At 35.3% G+C, this 9,241-nt stretch overlaps 1 pseudogene; it reads right to left on the minus strand.

The window, feature by feature from the left end:
- Positions 1-888: 888 nt before the first annotated feature.
- Positions 889-7,343, minus strand: LOC139870471 (protein TRANSPORT INHIBITOR RESPONSE 1-like; annotated as a pseudogene).
- Positions 7,344-9,241: the final 1,898 nt, after the last annotated feature.

A 9,241-nucleotide genomic window follows, 5' to 3' on the forward strand; every position in this document is an offset into this window, starting at 1 on the left:
ATTTTAAATCTATGTAACTGTTTTGTTTTTTTAGCGTCTTCTAAACGAAATAATGCTACTTCCTGGTCTACGTAGTAATAAAAGAGTAACGTGCTACAATTTGGCTAAACGGAAGTACAAATGGAGGTTGAATCAAGAGAAGTCGAAGAAAAAACCAAACATTTGTGTGTCTTATGGATATACCCTTTTTCGAAAAGAGAATCGCCTAAAGCCTGGCACAAAATGTTTATTCAATTACCTCTATAAAGAGCGCGCTTTTTATCTATTTCATTTGTACAACAAAAGATAATTTAAATTTGTCGTATGAATATTTGTATGAACAAAAATTATCAACGTTTTGGTGATGTGTATTCTACATACTTTACAAATTCAACCCACCACAGTACTTACGATAATGACCATCTAATATTGTTATTTCATATACGTTATAAAATACTCTATAATGTTTGCGGACGAGTTCTCATGCAACGGACGAGCTCATAAATCTATCTAATTAGGTAATAAATCATAGAATCATTTTAAAATGTGAAACCTTAACTATTGCTCATAGGGGCTACATATAGCAAAACTCTTCAATCTTTACGCACAATTTTTTATAAATTTTAGAGACCAAGCGTGTGATATTGTCCCTAATAAATCATACAAAATCACATAAAACGCAAATTCCTTTTTGTATGGCTTAAAACTCAGCAGAAAGTTGTAGCCTTTAAAGTACTAATGTAACCATATTTCATTACAATCAAATGCCTTTTTGAACAAAATAAAAATAAAATTTACGTTCCCAAGCTTTTCATAGATAAAAAAAAAATGTCTTACTAAGATAAAGAAAAGATCAAAGTATGATGCTCCGTAATTACTAATTGTGGAATAATATAAGAAAGACCAAAGTTCATACATAACGTTCACCAGCATACATTCTCAAGGTTTTTATAGAATAGCAAAACCGAAACCTAGGCATAAACATAGTTTGCCATAAAACATGTTATTCAAAATGTTCCTAACAACGTTTGTCACGCGTTCTTGATCTCAAAGGGTTAGAACAAAAGGCGGTGCATCCTTTCGAGGTCCAGCAACAGTTCGATAAACATAAACCTTATTAGCAACATTGCTATCATCACAATCTTCATCTTGGATCACTTCAACATTCAACCTACTCATCTCTTCAGCCAACTTCTTACACCCATTCATAGTCACATTACAAGCCGACATCCACAATGAACGCATTGACTCATATCGACTCAAACCCGACAGCAAAGCAGAATCTCCAAACGGGCAATCTCGTATCTCCACTCTCTTCAGTTTCGGGCAGCCTTTCATCACATACTCCATCCCTAAATCACTAGTTCCTGCAAAAGCAACAGAAAGTGTCTCGAGGTTTTTTGCGTGTTTCCCGATGTACTCGAATGCCAAGTCGGTTAATAGGCCCGAAACAGAGAGACGTTGAAGGTTGGTGCAAGTTTTGACGATGGCACCGAATGCTTCGTCCATGGGCTCGTTTGTTAAGTAATCGGGTTCACGAGGGTTCATTATGCAAAGACGGAAGTGAGTGAAATTAGGGCAGTTTTGGGCAACGGTGATCACAGCAGCGTTTGTCATCCGTTTGCAGAAGTAGAGTATGTAGTGTAGCTTTGGGCAGCTGTCAGAGACGGAAACGAGACCGGACTCGGTTACACCGATTTGTTGGTCAAACGGGTCAACTGGGAAAACTCGGAGTTCTTCTAGTAACGGGCAGTATGATCCGACTGCTTCTAAACCCTTGTCCCCTACTGTATCAAGAACCTGCAAACAAGATCAATTTATAAGCAAATGAGAGTTTGAGATTGATGTTTTCAACCCGTTTACTTTTAAATGAGTTGATTTATATTACATTTTATGTTCTACAGTAGATAAGCTTTAAAGGAAACGGGTCAAGAGTCAAAAATCCCAAACCACCCCCCCCCCCCCCCCCCCCCCCCCCCCACCCCAAAAAAAACACCAAATTTACCTTTACGTAAGAGGTGGTCTTACTGAAATAATAAATTTTCATGGTGCTATTACTTTCCACTTGGTACCTATTCATACAGAGATACAAATTTGTATGTAAATGATGTTTCTGGTCATCCCAAAAGGCGGAGACAAGGGGATGCATGTGAATGCTTTGCATCCCCCAACTCTTCAAATAAGCGAAATATAGCGTGTTAAAAATTGTATATTAGTTGTCAATATCCCCAAATAATAAAACCAAACATCCCTTAAATATCTCATAGTTACGATGTATATATGAAAATTTTATGTTGATATTAAATTTTTGTGAAATGCATCCCCTATACGTGAATCCTGGCTTCGCCAACGTTGCGATATTTTCCCCCACAACCCATATTATTTAAAACCGCACATTTTTCTACCTATACGGAAGACGAATAAATTGCCAAAAAACACTTGCGAGATAAAGTAACTTACCCATAGGCGAGTTAGCTGTTTGCAGTGAGTAAGAATCTGTTCAAGTTCAATGGCCCCGAGACTTGCATAACTCAAATTCAAAAACGTAAGACGACCACACACAGGATACACAACTGGGAGATAAAGCAAAGTAGCATCCCAAAAACCCGAAAGTGTGTGTACATTTTTACATTTACTAAACGTGTTCTCAAGCTCGTCGATCGAACTAGACACAAGGTCTTCCGTGAATGTACCCGTACCAAGTTCGATTAAGTTTGGAGCAAGCACGAGAAGCTTTTTCAGTTGATCCAAGTTTATCTTTTGATTAACTTTTAAAACTCTTAACGATTTGCATCGAGATACAAGACTCTCTAAAAGCTTCAAAACTGACTTCACTATTCAAAGTTGCAAAATTGAGTACTTCTAACGTGGTTAAGTTATCTGGGAAGAAACTTAACCAATCACCACCAAGATCATCGATCCCATTCTCTTGTATGTCTAATTCTGTCAAGTTCCTACAATATTAAGTTTCCAAAGTCAAGCCAAAACACCATAAATATAAATAATAAATAATTTTTATTTATATAAAAGTCTTATGTACATTATGTGAATGTAAATGCATAGCCTAGTGGTTGACCCTAAACTCCATACGAAAGGTCGCAATTTCCGGATAATCACGTACATCACAGTTAAAAATACTTCGCCGCCCGAATAAGAAAACCTCCTAACCTTTTTTTTTCCATATGTACATTATGTGACTGTAAAGTTTAAATATAAGATTTATTATGAACAGTCAAATTGAAGTCACTTATGTTCAGCCAGCGATGCTTCAATAAGAGTCAAATTGAAGTCACTTATGTTCAGCCAGCGATGCCTCAATAAGACTCCATAACCAACTGCAAAGCACATTTTATTATGAAATCTCCATGTGAGACTCGAACTTGAGACCTCACAGACATCTAAAAAGGTGGTAACCACTCAGCTAAATGGAGATGATTAATATGATTTATTATTCATATTTTTATTCTTTGATAATAAGTGAAAATGAAGACACGCTCCAAGGACATTATGTGGATAGACACATTTGGTTTGATTTCAACTAAGACTATGAATAACAAAAGCACGGCATTGCCCATTTTGCAGCCAACACGCAATGAGTGCGGCCCTAGCAAGGAGTGCTGGTGGGCAAAAGGCTTGAGCGTGCTCGTTGGTTGCACGGGAAGGTTGAGCCGCGTGTTGGGCTTGTGTACGTTTTTTATTGCATGGTTACCAGAAATCTTTGACTCAATTCAAATATATGCAACGGATATAGACGATATATATGTTTATATACAATAAATAAAATAAAATAATCATAATAATAAATATATACAAGTTTGCCTATAAAATACATTCCATTTAACACATTTTCTACACAATCTCATCTATATTTTTTCCCAACCTTTTACTCTTCAAAATTTTATAAAACAACACTCAACAATAGCAAACCGAACTCAAACAATTGGTCATTTTATAATAACATTTTAACCGGTGCCGGCGAACCAAATACACCCGGCGCGTCATCTTCTAACCAATCTCGACCTTCACTTAGTTTTGCCAATTATACGACTAGCTCGTTCAATATGAACCAATAAGAAATTCAAAATCAAATCCATCAACTAGAAAAACTTCGAAAACTACAAGAAATTCAATAAGAACTCGGGTTAACCCCACAACGACCTTATAAACAAAGTCAAAACACCTTTAACTTGAGCCAACTAGAAACTCAACATCAAACCCAAAAAGAAATAGTACTAGAAACGCAAGAACAAACTGAACAAGCCGGTGGCGTGGTGAGAAAACGAACTCACCATCCAAAAGGCAAAGAAAAGGCACGTGAACCGTGCAACAAAAAAACTTGGAACGGATGAAGAAGTTTGGTTGGAAAAATGCTGGATTGATTCATACGGGGATCCGGTTACCAGAAACTCTCAACAACGAGGTTTTTTGTGGGGTACGGTAGCAAGCAAATTCGATGATAACAACAACGGATGGTTTCGAAATGAAGATGTGTTACCGGGAAAATGGAGTTATGTAGACAAGGGATATATGGCTTTTCAAGGATACTATGAAAGTGAAAAACGGAAATCAAGACGTATTGGGAAAAACGAACAAGACTTTTACGATGGTGCGCTACAAGCGTATTGTATAAATGAGCATAAAATGTGGGCGTTTAAAAAAGATTGAGAATTTTTTAGCAACAAACCGAAGTGGCTTACGCCTCCTGCGGTTTGTGGAGATGTTATTGGTAGAGGTTTGCATGATAAGGATGAAGAAGAGCGGTCCGTACGATTGATATCACGGACGATCGAGCTGATGCGCTTTTAGGTGATGATCTGATTCTAAGGCCCATTGGAAGGAATCGAGCAAGGAAAGCGTCTAGGAGTTTCATATCTTCCGATGCCACGACAAGCTCTCGTGGAACAAACTCTTCAAAATTTGAGGAGTTTGTTGATTAAGTTAACACACACACGAACGAAGTTGTACAAAAAAGCTTGTACAAATGGACACATTAACTATTACGGAACGTAAAAGCCACACTAAAAGCTACAAAATTTATCGCATCAATTGAAAGTTTAAACATCACCAACCCTAAGGAAAAGAAACGTGTTCAGAAGATGAAGGAAAAATTGCTCAAGGAGTACGGTGACTTGATCCAACTTTCCGACGAGGATGACGAGTAGTTTATTTATATTAATGTATTTTCACTTTTTAGAACTTTTCAAAAATAAAGTAAATTTAGGAATTTTTAGTTATTATAATTATTTATATTTATATTTAGGACTTTTATTTAATGTAATCCTATTATCAATTTAATTTGTTTTGATAATTACAAAATAATACATTAATCAAACTAATTAAACACACTAAAACTAAAATAAATTATACGTTAAGAAAAATGAAAAAAGAAATTAAAAATACCCCCCTACCCCCAACAACCCCACACAACCCCCCCTCCCCCTCTCTCTCTCTCTCTCTCAGCAGATGGCAATGGATATCCGCTCCATCGAGTATCCATCCGATCCGATCCATTAAGATAGATATGGATATGGATATGGATGATGTGAAAAATTAGTCGATCGGGTATGGATGACAATTTAACATCCATGGATATATCCATTTACCACCCGAAATACATATATACATATAAATATATAGTCCCCGCGATGGTTGCTTAGTGGTTGGGGGACGTGCAGCATAAAGCGGTGGTCATGGGTTCAATCTCTGCCCCATGTCCCTTTAAGCATGAATTACGCGATTTTCCTCTCACATGTTGGTCGTGGGACCGGTCGGTGTGGGGCCGCTAGATGGTCGGTTTTACCCTTTTTTTACATATAAATATATACATATTTACTTAAATATATGCATATATTTTTAAATATCCCTATATGTATACACTATAAACAATTAAAATGTTATCAAATACGGAGTATATAGATTGTGAAGATTGAATAGTATTAAACTCATATATCTTACATGTATTACACATATTTGTCAAAAATATTATGATCATTTCATTTCATAATAGGAAATGTTTTAGAAAAACTTAACATTCAACGAATGGTGAGTTATATTTAAATGGATATGAATATGAATTTTAAAAATTAAATGGATATGAATATGAATATAGACGCACCCGATCCATTGTCATCTATAATGTCAACTATTATTATTTACTTTTTTACCCGCACATCCACCAAACACTCCACCGTACCCATCTAACACACTATTTTTTCCCATCATCTTTAAAATGGTCTAACCACTTACTATATTGGAGTATGAAATTAAACATGACCAGTAGTCCATTACCCGATGTTTTCGGATAATAGCTACCACCATATATAAAGTTCTTGGACAAATCCCATTTCTCATTCATAAACAGATGTACGGTACAAGTAACTGATGAACCTATCTTACTACTCCATTTACCATTATTAATAGAAATTTTTTTACGGGAGTGATTCGTACACCACTATAAATTATCCATACACCACTAAATATGTTTTAGGGAATTGTACGGTACAACACTGTATTGCACATTTAATGGTGTTGGATAATTTTAGTGGTTTACGAATATCACCGAATTTTTAATTTAAGTCCTAAAAATCAAAATACCCTTTTCAACATAAACTGATCTAGACATACAAGTTCCATGACTCAAGTCCGTAACATCCTAGTATAGAGTACATGTACCGTACAAGTTACCAAAACACACAACACAATTTCTGTTTCTATTTCTATTTCTACAACAATAATAAATAATAATAGAGTAATAATTGTTAAAATTTAATGAAGAAAAAGAAGATTAATCGAGAAACATTACTTGCAATGAGTAGCAACAGCTTCAAGGCCAAGGGTACTAAACCCATCACAACTCAACACCGACAAAACCTTAAACCCATCAAAATTCATCGCTAAAAACTCCAAACTTTCATCACTAACCCTCATTCTTTTCAACCTTAATTCCTCCAGAAACGGATACGCCGTCACGAAAACATTCAACCACGGTTGCAAATCACCACCCCAATTTTCCGGTACCAGATTAAAATCAGAAAAACGAGGTTTCCCTTTCAACGTCACACTTTTAATCGCCGGAAACCTAGCAGCTACTATTTCCGGTGAAACAGAGTAACAGTTTCCGATTGACACGTGGCGCCGTGTTAGTCGTTCAGCGTTGTACCAATCTTTGCAAACTAAAGAGATTGAGTTCCGGTCTTTGTCGGAATCGATTAACGAAAATGTTCGTTTCAGAAATTCGTCAGGTAAAGTCGGATCATTTCCGGCGGATACTTGATCCATTTGATCTGGAAAGTAATAAATGAATTTGGGGAAAGGAGATAAAGAGTGAATTAGAAAAGATAAATGATGAAAAGATGGACTTGACGTATTATTCTAGCAGAGTGAAGTGATGTCTTTTGAGTGAAGTGATGTCTTTTTCTACTGTATACTCCGTATTAAATTAAAATTATTAATTATTAATATTATTATATACTGTAATAATTATATTATATTAATTTATTAATTAATATTAATATTAATATTAATATTAATGTTAGTTTTTTAGTTGAAAAAAAGTGGGTTGTCGGGTTACCGGCACACAGTAATGGTGGTGTTGGATGCTTTTACGGATGCGTGTCTTGATTTTCAATGGACAATTATAAATTTAACATAATTTTTTATAAAGAAAAAATAACTCAACCATCATATTCATTCCTCAAATAATTGACCTTTATAAAAATTATAAAGAAAAACATAACTAATCATACTCGCAAACCGACTAGTTGCTATGAGATTAGTTAGTACAAAAATATTAAATATCCTGATTAATAAAAAAAGTAATTGACATTGACATTTATATCAACATCACGTTAGTATTTTTTTTATATGACATATTCAGAAAATATTTACTCTCATCATGCATTATTAGAGTGACCATGAGACGGTTCAATGCAATTATGACCAAAACCCGCTTCCATAACCACAACTTTGGTTAGTCAACATCCTTAGTCGTTCGGTCTGGTTAATTACGATTTGATTAATTCGGTTAATTTGGTTAACGTCTCGTAATCGGTCAATTCGGTTAACCGTTTACGACAAAAAAATTAAATGACTTTGTGCTCTATATAGCGTAAGACTGTAAGTTAGCATTCTAGATTTAACGGTGATTTAACTGTAAGTTAGCATTTTCTGAATATGGAGTCGAAGTTGAAAACCTGCAGGAGCTCAACTCTCTGCTCGATTCTGTCTCGTTATCCACCGAGTCCGATTGTTGGACTGGGAATGGTGGCCCATATTCAGTGTCCAGAGCCCGTAAGTTAATAGACGTGCAAGATTCAGCTCCCTTTGTTCATGTTACATCATGGTGTAATCAAGTTCCCATCAAGGTAAACATTTTTATATGGCGCTTAAAGTTAGATCGTCTTGCAACTAAGGTGAATCTGTTAGCACGTAACATCGACCTGGAAGAAACGGGGTGTAGCTTGTGTTCCAATCCTATTGAAGATGCCAACCATATTTTCTTTAATTGTCTCACTAGTCAACAAATTTGGTCAAAAATTGCTCAATGGTCAAGTATCGATATTCCTTCATGGTCGTCTATGGCAGAAATGTGGGCATGGGTTGACGGAGTTCCCATTCATCAACATAAACGACTCATTGCGACTACCATCATCTATGCATCTCTTTGGAGTATTTGGAGATGCGCAACAGTGTCATTTTTAAAGATATAAGCTTTCGAAAATGCCATGTGATTGATAATATTGTGGCAACAAGCTTCAACTGGATTTTTTCGAGATTTCACAAGAAGAATTGTAATTGGAACATATGGTTGCAATCTCCTTTGATTTCCTTGTAATTCATGTTTTTTTGTTGCTGTTTTATAATTAGTAATTGCTGTAACTTTTTGATTTCATTTCTAGCGCTTTGCTAGTTCTAATAAAATTGTCAGCCGTTCGAAAAAAAAAGTTATTTTCTGAGACTTGTAACGAAAAATAAATGTGAATGAACGCAATTTACATTAAATATTTCAATAGAAAACTTTAATAAGTTAAGAATATTAACATTCTTAGATCTTAATCTTCTTCGACCACTATTAGATGTATTTTTAAAGACAATCTCATAAATGATACAAAAACTTACAAGAAAATGTATATTAGCTACATTAGTAGTTACTTCTATAGTGTTGCAACGGATCTAAAAATTTGTAAAAAGACGGTCTACATAAAAACAACGGTAAAAAAAAGTCTCAAAAACAGTAAAAAAAAAAAAAAAAGGCAGAACCCTT

This window comes from Rutidosis leptorrhynchoides, chromosome 1, assembly GCF_046630445.1.
Source record: "Rutidosis leptorrhynchoides isolate AG116_Rl617_1_P2 chromosome 1, CSIRO_AGI_Rlap_v1, whole genome shotgun sequence".
In the NCBI taxonomy this organism is placed as follows: Eukaryota; Viridiplantae; Streptophyta; class Magnoliopsida; order Asterales; family Asteraceae; genus Rutidosis; species Rutidosis leptorrhynchoides.